This window comes from Protopterus annectens, chromosome 2.part2, assembly GCF_019279795.1.
Source record: "Protopterus annectens isolate FY-2018-M chromosome 2.part2, PAN1.0, whole genome shotgun sequence".
NCBI lineage: Eukaryota > Metazoa > Chordata > Ceratodontiformes > Protopteridae > Protopterus > Protopterus annectens.
In genome coordinates this window covers 129,366,598-129,377,189 of record NC_056730.1, presented here as the reverse complement: position 1 = coordinate 129,377,189, position 10,592 = coordinate 129,366,598, and positions in this window count along the sequence as shown.

Below are 10,592 nucleotides of genomic sequence, written 5' to 3'. Positions count from 1 at the left end.
GATAATGGATAAACTAAAAAGAGCTTAAAATTCTAAAAAGGCTTACACTCTTTCAACTGCTACCCTTTGCCATTTAACTAGTAATCTCCTGTGTTCTCTTTTTAGTCTCTAGGCCTAGCTCTGCAATTTCAATGTTTTAGTTATTTTCATCTGAATTTTGCCCAAGAAAATTCAATTTTAAACCTTTTTATGAAGCAATTTCATGTAAACAAACTGTATTGCAACCTGTGTAAATTGATAAAACTTAATTTAAACCTACTTTATGAGAAGTATGTAAGAAATGTATAACATTCTACATTATAAAAACTATTTAATAACTGTATATGAACTTTCTGAAGTGTTGCAACTATGTAAACTGAATACTCTCATCATATATGAAGTCTATAACTTAAGCTTGCTTGCACTGTTTATTGCTTGTTTACCTACCTTCTTAACATTAGCAGACAAATTAACAATAAATATCTGTGATGGGGTCATTCAGGGTTTTTTTTTGTTTTTTTTTTTTGTATAAAGCAGTGTCATTCACTGTGACTTATTTTTTTGCTTTTTGCATGACTTTTCTGGTTCTAAGTTGGTGCAGCCGGTGACAAAGGTATCTGAAATTCTGTAAAGACTTATATGTCATTTGGAAATATTGATATGATTTATACAGACGTGTGTGTAAAGTACTGAGCTAAAATTTAACCACAGCATGCCCTATTGGAATAGAACAGGAATGTACCTGCACTATTGTGACTGTTTAGATGTATATGTTTAATGCAAACTGTAACACAGGAGGTTAACTTGAAAAAATTCAGATAAAATAGTTGAAATTATATTGTTTCATAACCATGTAATAAAAAACATGTTATTTCTCAGTTTCAGTGCAGTAGCAGACACAATGTCTGCAGTTAGATGTTTTTGTATTGTCTTAAAAGAGAAGTAATTACTAGGTTTAAGATGTAGAAGTGTTTTACTGTTTTATGACTTGCAGGATCTGCAAACATCGGAGAGAGATATGCATTTTTCACAGGGAGATGCTAAAATTCTGTTAGTTTCTGATAAAGGGGGTTTAACTTGGGAACTGAAGTCAGGTGATAAAAACTGATGTCATCCAAACTAACCCAGTAATATTTGATATTAATTTAAGAACTCTCTCAGAGAGAGACTGGGCATTTTGTATTTTGTGTTTGACCTATCAACATCAGCCGGAAATATCCACTCACCTCTTCACTTGCCTTGCTGTAAGTAGGTTTTTAGGGCATAGTAACTGTTTAAGATTCAGATAAGAATATAGTAAAGTGTAGCTTAGAATTTTCTTTATTTATTTGAGACTGTCCTGCAATGTTGTTTTAAATATTTCCTGTGATTTTGAACTCTAATGTAATTGATTACTTACTGAGTATTGTCTTGTTCTTTTATTATTTATTCCTAAATATATTTAAACTTTTTAATCATGGCTGGTCTGTTTAGAGATATTTATGCTCTTAGCGTACTTGCATATCTATATGGTGACACTGTGTAGGTCACTCATAAATAGCCTTGCTATTTGCTAATAGTCAGACAACCATTTGGATTAATAGTAACATTACACAGTAAGATTGGACACCCTTTGTTAAGGGCCTTAACGTAGCTGATAAGAGTTCGCTGGTGGCAGTTGGAACTACCTTATAGTCTGGGCAGAAGTGGGCATAGCTAGTAATCCTGTGCCAGCCTTCCCCAGGTGTGTGTGTGTGTTTGTATATAAATCAAATCTCCAAAAGCGTGTCTGTCAGCTACTTGGGCAGGGACACAAAGCACTGGTTGGACAGAAAGGATACTGGAGATCTTGGTTTGGCCACTCAGCTGAGATCTCAATGTTATAGCTGTGCCAGTGGGGAGTCTTATTGTGGATCTGGAGAAAGAGGGAGAAACCAGCCCCAGACTGACTGTGATCTCTGCATGCTCTTAAGGGAAATTGCACTTTATTGTGTATGTACTTGTTATCCTCCCAGTGTGTACATTCCCACTGATACCAGTGGTGAGGATTGAGACTCATTGACTACTGGGCCAGTGCAGGGGCATCAGATATTAATTGGTTGGCAGTGGTGGGTTATCCACATCATATATGAATTGGCTTGTAGTGGTGATCTACATATTAGGATTCAGTGGTATGGATATTGATTTCTTGTAGCCTGCAAACAGTGGTCACTAAGGAAGGTGTCTGTACTCTCAATCAGCCACACAGTGAACATTCAGACCGTTATATCACAATTGTTGTATTTTTTTTAAGCTTAGTTAGTCAGGGAGAGCTTGCAAGCATGTCAGCAGAGGAGTATGGCAAGCTGACAATGAGCCAGTTAGCTGAGATGTGCCAGGCTAAAGGACTGGTGCATGCCAACCTGACTAAGGCAGAAATTATTGTAGCCTTGGGCACAGCTGCATCACTGACCAGCAATCAGGAGGACAACCAGGCTGGCTTTGGGGATGTACCTCTCTCAGAAAATGGACAGTTCAACCTTTCCACGGAGGGCTTAAAAATCTGTCTGGAGTTAAAGAAACTTGAACTAGAGGCCAAGCATTTGGAAACAGAAGCAGCAAAGAAACTACAATGTCTGGACGCTGAGGAGAATGAGAGGCAGAAGCAACATGAAAAGGAGATGCTGACTCTTCACCAGTGTCATGGAGGTAATGCTGATGGGAGTAACGGAACCCCAGAAGCAACAAAGGTCAGTAAATTTCTTCCACAATTTACCAAGGGGGATAATTTTGATAGTTTCATTCATATGTTTGAAAGGGTATGTAAACAGTATAATGTTGACCAAAGGCTCTGGGTATGGTTCCTGACCCCTTTACTCCATGGTAAAGCTGTAACTGCTATTTCTACATTGTCTGATACTGATTGCTTAAATTAGAATACTGTAAAAAAACTGTCTTTTAAAATGTTTTAAGTTAACACCTGAGGCTTATAGGAAAAGTTTTGTGAGCTTAGACGCAAGGTAGATGAAAGTGTGTGTGAATATATTGCTGAACTAAACACTTATTTTCATAGGTGGGTGAATGGATGTCAGTTCACCACTTTTGAAGGGCTGGCAGACCTTTTGGTGAGGGAACAAGCCCTTAGCACTTTGCCTGAGGACATGAAAATTTGGTTAGCTGATAGACAATGCAATACTGCAGATGAGTTGAGGAATATGGGAGACCTATACCTAGCAAGCAGGGCATCACTGCACAGGAAAGGGACACCCCAGTGTTGCTCATAGGTCTAAGGGAACCCATGGTGGGCAACCCAGACTGCCCCAACAGAGTCTGTCAATAGCAGGGGAAGCTACTAGTCCAAGTACATGTCCAGGACCAAGGGTTAAATGTTTTAAATCCAACCAGTGGGCCATGTAGCATATAGATGTCCACAGAGGCAAGGTGGGGAACAAAATGTGGGAGAGGCAGTAAGTGGGAATGACAAAATGCCAGCAGTAAGTTGTCTCGAGACAACAAGGGTACCAAACTACCACAAGAGGTTATATCCTATCTTAGTGGATGGGAAAGAGGACACTGCTAAGAGAGATACAGCCTCTGACCTAACCATTGTGAAGCCTGAAATGGTTAAAGAGGAGCACTACTTGCTTGGGCAGTCTACTTCAATTAGAGCTTTAGGAGGGACCCCATTACAAATACCTTTGGCTAAGGTTTACCTTGACTGAGAAGGTGGAAAACAAAGCAAGCAAGTAGGTGTATTGGAGGATATCCTTGGAGATGTCCTGATAGGGAATGATTTTGATAATACCGTACCTAGCGTGCATGCGGTTACATGCAGTTAGGCTTGGAGACAAGCATGTGGGTCTGGTAGCCTGGGGGAAACCCAAACAGACTGCAGACTTGTAGCCAGGACTGGTGTGGTGGTTACTTCAGAGAGGGGGCTACCCTATAGCAATGAGACTAAAGGTGAGCCACAACTGCTTGTGGGTACTGATGTTCCCTTGGACAGAGTGACTGCAAGGGCAGAGGTGAGTAGTAGTACCCATGCTGACAGAGAGACATCATTGCCAGAGTTCCTCTGCAATGGGAGCTGGGAAGGGTCACAAAGAGAGAGTTGAGACAGGCTCAGCTCTCAGACCCTACATTACAAGGCCTGAGGGAGGTAGCCAGTGAGGCACCTGATTCTCAAGGGAAAGGGAAATCTGTATACTGGGACAAAGTAGAAGTAGATAAAAACCAGGTAGCAACTGAATGTGCCAAAAAACAAAAGAAAGAATAAAAGGTGAAGGACCAGATGAGAAGGTAAGAAATGTGGAAAAAATATAAATATAGTTACAAGTATAGAAAACTTCTGGAAGAGCCTCATGTTGATCAAGAATGAATGCAGAAATGGTTAAGGAGAGGTGTATTCAAATCAAGAAATGAAAAGTTAATATTGGCAGCCCAGGACAGTGGGCTACGTACACACTGGTTTACAAAGTCCATTGAACAAGTGGGAGAAAAAAACAAATGTAGGTTTTGTAAAACTGAATTGGAAACAGTCACACGCCTTGTTGCTGGTTGCAACACACTAATGGCAGGACTGTATACTGAAAGGCATAATAATGTGATGAGACATTTGCACTGGGTATTGTGCAAACATTCTGGTATCAAAGTTGCTGAAAAACACTGGAAACATGAGCCACAAAGCATAATAGAAAATGATGGTTTGTATCACATGAGATCACCCATTACCAACAATTCAAAAGATAGATGCTAGAAAACCAGATATAGTGGTCCATGAAAAGAAGACAAAAGAAGCATCGACTATTGAAATTGCCACACCCATTGACTATAGTGTCTTGCATACGGATACAAAGTCATAATATACCAGGATCTGCAGGCAGAAATGAGAGCAAAATGAAAGAAAGATACCCAGATAGTTCCAATAGTAGTAGGAGCAACAGGTCTTATAAAAAAGAATCTAAAATCATATTTAGATATGTTACCATTCCATGTAATCCCATACGAATTGCAGAAGGAGTCATTACTGGGCACATTTTGGGTGCTGCGAAGAGCACTTTTGGCTGACATCAAAGACTGAAACAATACTAATTTCATGAACTTGAATCGTACTTTTACTTAGGAATGAGGTCCATTCCTGTCATGGTATTAGAAACCCAAAAGATTTGCAGAAATTACAAAAGGGACAAGGGGTCACTGTATAGAGACTGGACCCCTGAGGGAGGGGTAGAGGGTGAGAGAATACAGCAGTTGGTAGTGCCCAGAGCTTACCATCTGGCACTCCTAGCCATGGCCCATGATATTCCCTTTGTGGGTCATATGAGCATAAAGCATACAAATAGACGTATTATGCAGAACTTTTATTGGTCTGGGATTTCTAGAGATGTAAGAGGGTACTGCAGGACCTGTGAGCAGTGCCAAAAGGTAGTCAAGGCAGGAGACAAGGTGAAAGCTCTTTTGATGTTTTTGCCTGTGATTGAGAAGCCATTTCAGAGGGTAGCTATGGATATTGTGGGGGCCTCTGCATACCCCAAGTGCCACAGGGAAAAAGTTTATCCTAGTGGTAGTAGATTATGCTACCAGATACCCAGAAGTGGTGGCCATATCCTCCATTGAGGCAGAAATGGTGGCAAATGCTTTGTTATAGATTTTCAGCAGGGTAGGATTCCCAAAGGAAATACTGACTGACAGAGGTGCTAATTTCACGTCAGATCTGCTGGCTTGTCTGTGGAAGCATTGTGGGGTGAAGCACCTAAAGACCACTGCCTACCATCCCCAGATTAATGGTCTTGTTGAAAGGTTAACTCTACACTCAAGATAATGCTACAGGCATTTGGAGACCAGTTCGAGAGGAAGTGGGAAAAATTATTTGCCCCATCTGTTGTTTGCTTACAGAAAGGTTCCCCAGGAATCCACAGGTTTTTCACCCTTTGAGTTGCTGTATGGGCATAGGGTGAGGGGACCTCTAGATGTCATTTGTGATGTGTGGGAGGGTGAGTGTGAATCCTACAAGGAGTCTGTTGTGGCATATGTCCTAAACCTCAGAAAAAGGTTGAGGGAACTCATGGGCTTTGCCCAAGAGAACCTGGCAGAAGCCCAACAGCAGAAAAAGGTCTGGCATGACAGGAATGCTCAAGCTAGAGAATATGCTGCAGAACAGCAGGTAATGGTTCTCATTCCTGTCAGACAAAACAAGCTGCAGACAACTTGCGAGGGACCCTACAAAGTGGTAAGGAAGGTCAGTTATGTTAACTACATGGTAGAACTGCTAGGCAGGAGGCAGGGGCAGAAATTGTACCATGTTAACATGATGAAACCTTACCATGATAGGGAGGCCCTTGTGCTGAGTATTTGCAGTGGATGGCAGGTGGATTCTGAGGGAAATCTGGTGACTAATCTCCTCAGTGAGGATCGGACTGACACCTCAGTGGAAGGGGTAGCAATGGTCCAGCAGCTATCCCCTACCCAGGTTAGAGAAATGCAAGCAGTGTTACAGGAGTTTGGGGACATTTTCACTGGGAAACCAGGGTGCACCCACCTGTTGCAACACCATGTGGATACATGACCCCAAAGGCCTATTAAGCAGGCCCCTTATAGGGTGCCTGAAAGAGTCAAACAGACTTTGAGGGTGGAGATACAGGAAATGTTGGAACTAGGGGTAATCCAGGAGTCCAGTGGTCCCTGGTCCTCCCCAGTGGTGCTGGTACCAAAATGGATGGCAGCCCCAGGTTCTGTGTGGACTACAGAAAATTAAATAGTCACACAGAGTCAGATGCTTACCCCCATGCCTAGGATAGATGAAGCCCTAGAGCAGCTGGGTGGGGCTAAGTATCTTACCACTATTGATCTTACTAAGGGTTAATGGCAGGACCCCTTGACACCCAGTGCTAGAGAGAGATGTCAACCTTTGTAACTCATTTTGGCTTGTATGAGTTCACAAAGATGCCCTTTGGGATGAAAAAATGCTCCAGTGACTTTCCAGAGGCTGATAGATCATATCCTAACAGGAGCCGGAGATTTTGCCTTTGCTTACCTAGATGATATTGCTATCTACAGACATTCCTGGCAAGAGCACCTTCAGCATGTCAGAGAGGTGCTGGGCAGACTACAGAGGGGAGCGTTGACCATTAAGCCCAGTAGGTTTCAAGTGGGTATGGCAGACATCTCCTACCTGGGACATAGAGTGGGGAGTGGTAAGATCAGGCCAGAACTTGCCACAGTGGAAGCCATTCAGGCATGGCCTGCCCAAGTTACCAAAAAGTAGGTGAGGGCATTCTTAGGGACAACAGGGTACTACAGAAAGTTTTTCCCCAGTTATAGTACCATAGCTGCTCCTCTCACTGACCTGACAAGGAAAAACAAGCCAGATAAGGTAGTGTGGACCCCAACATGTGAGCAGGCGTTCCAGAAGCTTAAAGCAGCTTTGGGAGGGCCCCCTGTGTTAGCCAGTCCAGATTACAGCAACTAAATATTGTGCAGGTGGATGCTTCAAACCATGGGGTGGGGGCTGTACTCAGACAGCTCTCCTCAGAGAGAGAAGAGCACCCACTGGTATATCTCAGTTGTAGGTTCCAACCCAGGGAGGAATGTTATGCAGCTGTAGAAAAGTAATGTCTAGCCATAGTGTGGGCACTGCAGAAACTTCAGCCTTATCTGTATGTATGGAAATTCACTGTATTTACAGACAACAATACCTTAGCATGGCTACATGTTGCCAGCTAACAAAATCCCAAGTTACTAAGGTAGAGCCTAGGGTTGTAAGCATATGATATGATAGTCCAGCATGGTAGTGGGGTTATCAATGCCAACACAGTCTGGCTCTCAAGACAGGGAATAGGGTAAGGTATTCCAAGATCTCTCAAGCAATGTTTCTCAAGGGTCACTTGAAAAACTAGCTTGAGTTTTTTTTTTGGGAGGGGGTGTGACAAAGGGAAATATTGCCAGCCCAGCTATCTGGAATTTTGTAAATAATTCTGTGTCATTTGGGAATATTGATATGACTTATACAGAAGTGTGTGTAAAGTACTGAGCTAAAAATGTAACCACAGCATGCCCCATTGGAATAGAACAGGACTGTACCTTCACTATTGTGACTGTTTAGATGTATAAGGTTAATGGAAACTGGAACACAGTATGTTAACTTGAAAAATTCAGAGAAAAATAGGTGAAATTAAATTGTTTCACAACCATGTAACAAAAAAGATGTTATCTCTCAGTTTCAGTGCAGTAGCAGACACAATGTCTAGAAATAGAAGGTTTTTTTTTTGTATTGTCTTGATAGAGAAGTAATTATTAGGTTTAAGATGTAGAAGTGTTTTATTGTTTTATGACTTCCAGGATCTGCAAACATCTGAGAGATATGCATTTTTCACAGGGAGATCCTAAAATTGTGTTAGTTTCTGACAAAGGGGGGTTTACCTTGAAAACTGAAGTCAGGTGACAAAACGTGATGTCATCCAAGCTAGCCCAACAGTAATATTTCATATCAATTTAAGAACTCTCTCAGAGAGAGACTGGGCATTTTGAATTTTGTGTTTGACCTAACATCAGCTGGAAACATCCACTCACCTCTGCACTTGCCTTGCTGTAAGTTTTTAGGGCACAGTAACTGATTTAGATTCAGATAGGAATATAGTAATGTGTAGCTTAGATGTTTTCTTTATTTATTTGAAACTGTCTTGCAATGTTATTTTAAATATTTCTTGTGATTTTGAACTCTGATGTAACTGGCTACTTACTGACTATTGTCTTGTTCTTTTATTATTTATTTTTAAATATATTTAAACCTTTTAATTGTGGCTGGTCTGTTTAAAGATATTTAAGCTCTTAGAGTACTTGTATATCTATATGGTGACACTGTACAGGACACTCCTAAATATCCTTGCTCTTCGTCAGACTACCATTTGGATTGACAGTAACATTACACAGTAAGATTGGATACACTTTGTTAAGGGCCTTAAAGTAGCTGATAAGAGTTGGCTGATGGTAGTCGTAACTACCTTACAGTCTGGGCAGAAGGGGGCATAGCTAGTAAACCTGTGCCAGCATTCCCCAGGTATGTGTAAGTGTGTGTGTTTGTATATAAATCGCATCTCAAAGAGTGTGTGTGTGTCAGCTACTTGGTCAGGGACATGAAGCACTGGTTGGACAGAGAGGGTACTGGAGATCTTGGTTTGGCCACTCAGCTGAGATCTCAACCCTATAGCTGTGCCAGTGGGGAATCTTATTGGGGATCTGGAGAAAGAGGGAGAAACCAACTCCAAACTGACTGTGATCTCTGCGAGCTCTTAAAGGAAATTGCACTTTACTTTGCGTGTACTTGTCATCCTCCCAGTGTGTACATTCCCCACTGCTGCCAGTGGTAAGGATTGAGGCTCCTTGATTACTGGGCCAGTGCAGGGGCATCGAACAGGCAATAAGTTAAATGTGGGATAATAGGTTATACCAAGGAAGCTCTTTGAGGTAAATTGATATGAAGTATGGTTATATTTAATAAATGGTGGAACGCATTTGAAGAGTGAGCGCATGCAGGTGCATGGGCAGGCTTTGGTGTATCATCAAAGCAACCCTTATTGTATCATGCTGATGTGTCAACACTCATAAGATTTACTAATTTAAAGCAGTTTTCAAATCAATAATGCAGCAATAAAAATAAGATACCCTGAAGTATACATCACATTCATTTCACAAGTGACAGCATTGCCTGCCTTTAAGTAAAGAGGCAGCATAGAAAGTACTTTAGCCCCAGACACTGCATACAATGAAAGATGAAGATGAGCCCACCCTAGAAGAAGTAAGAATAGCACTAAGGAAATTTAAATCAGGGAAAGCAGCAGGCTCCGATGAGGTCACAGCAGATATGATAAAGATGCTTGATGAGATGGGGAGAAATGTCTCCTGAGGGTGCTCATAGCAGTGTGGAGAGAAAGGCATATCCCATATGACTGGAGAATAAGCATACATACTCATGCCAGTGTACAAGAACAAAGGGGAAATCCACAACTGTAGGCACTACAGAGGCATCAAACTCCTGTCACACTGCATGAAAGTTCTGCAGAGGGTGAATGGTAAATGGATATGCAGAGTAGTAGAAATGTAAGATGGGAGATGAGCAGTTCAGCTTCAGATCAGAATGCAGCATAACTGGCGCAATGTTTGTAGTGAGACAGATAGTTGAGAAGAAGCTAGTGATGAGGAAAGAGTCCAACTGGGCATTCCTAGACTTGGAGAAAGCTGATTTGAGCAGGACTGTGGTGGTTTGAAGTCCCAGAAACAGTGGTAGAATTAGTGCAGACTATGTAGAAGGACCCATTGACTCAAGTACTAATGGTGTTCAGTCTCACAGGGGGGTTCACAGTGGGAGTGAGTGTGCACCATTGTTTAGCTCTGAGCCCACTGCTGTTCATACTGGTGATGGACTACATTAGCAAAGTCGGTGGGGACAGATCAGTAAAGTTGTTGTATGCATATGATGTGGCATTACAGGCAGAATCTGAGCAAGAACTTTAGCAAAGGATATGGGAATGGAATGTAAACTTGAAGGCACATGGGATGAAACTAGGCAAAAATAAGCAGTGGTAATGACAGCAAATTGGGGAAATCAGAAGAAGCTAAGCATTGAGACAGAAGAAAAGATAGTGGAACAGGTTAATAGC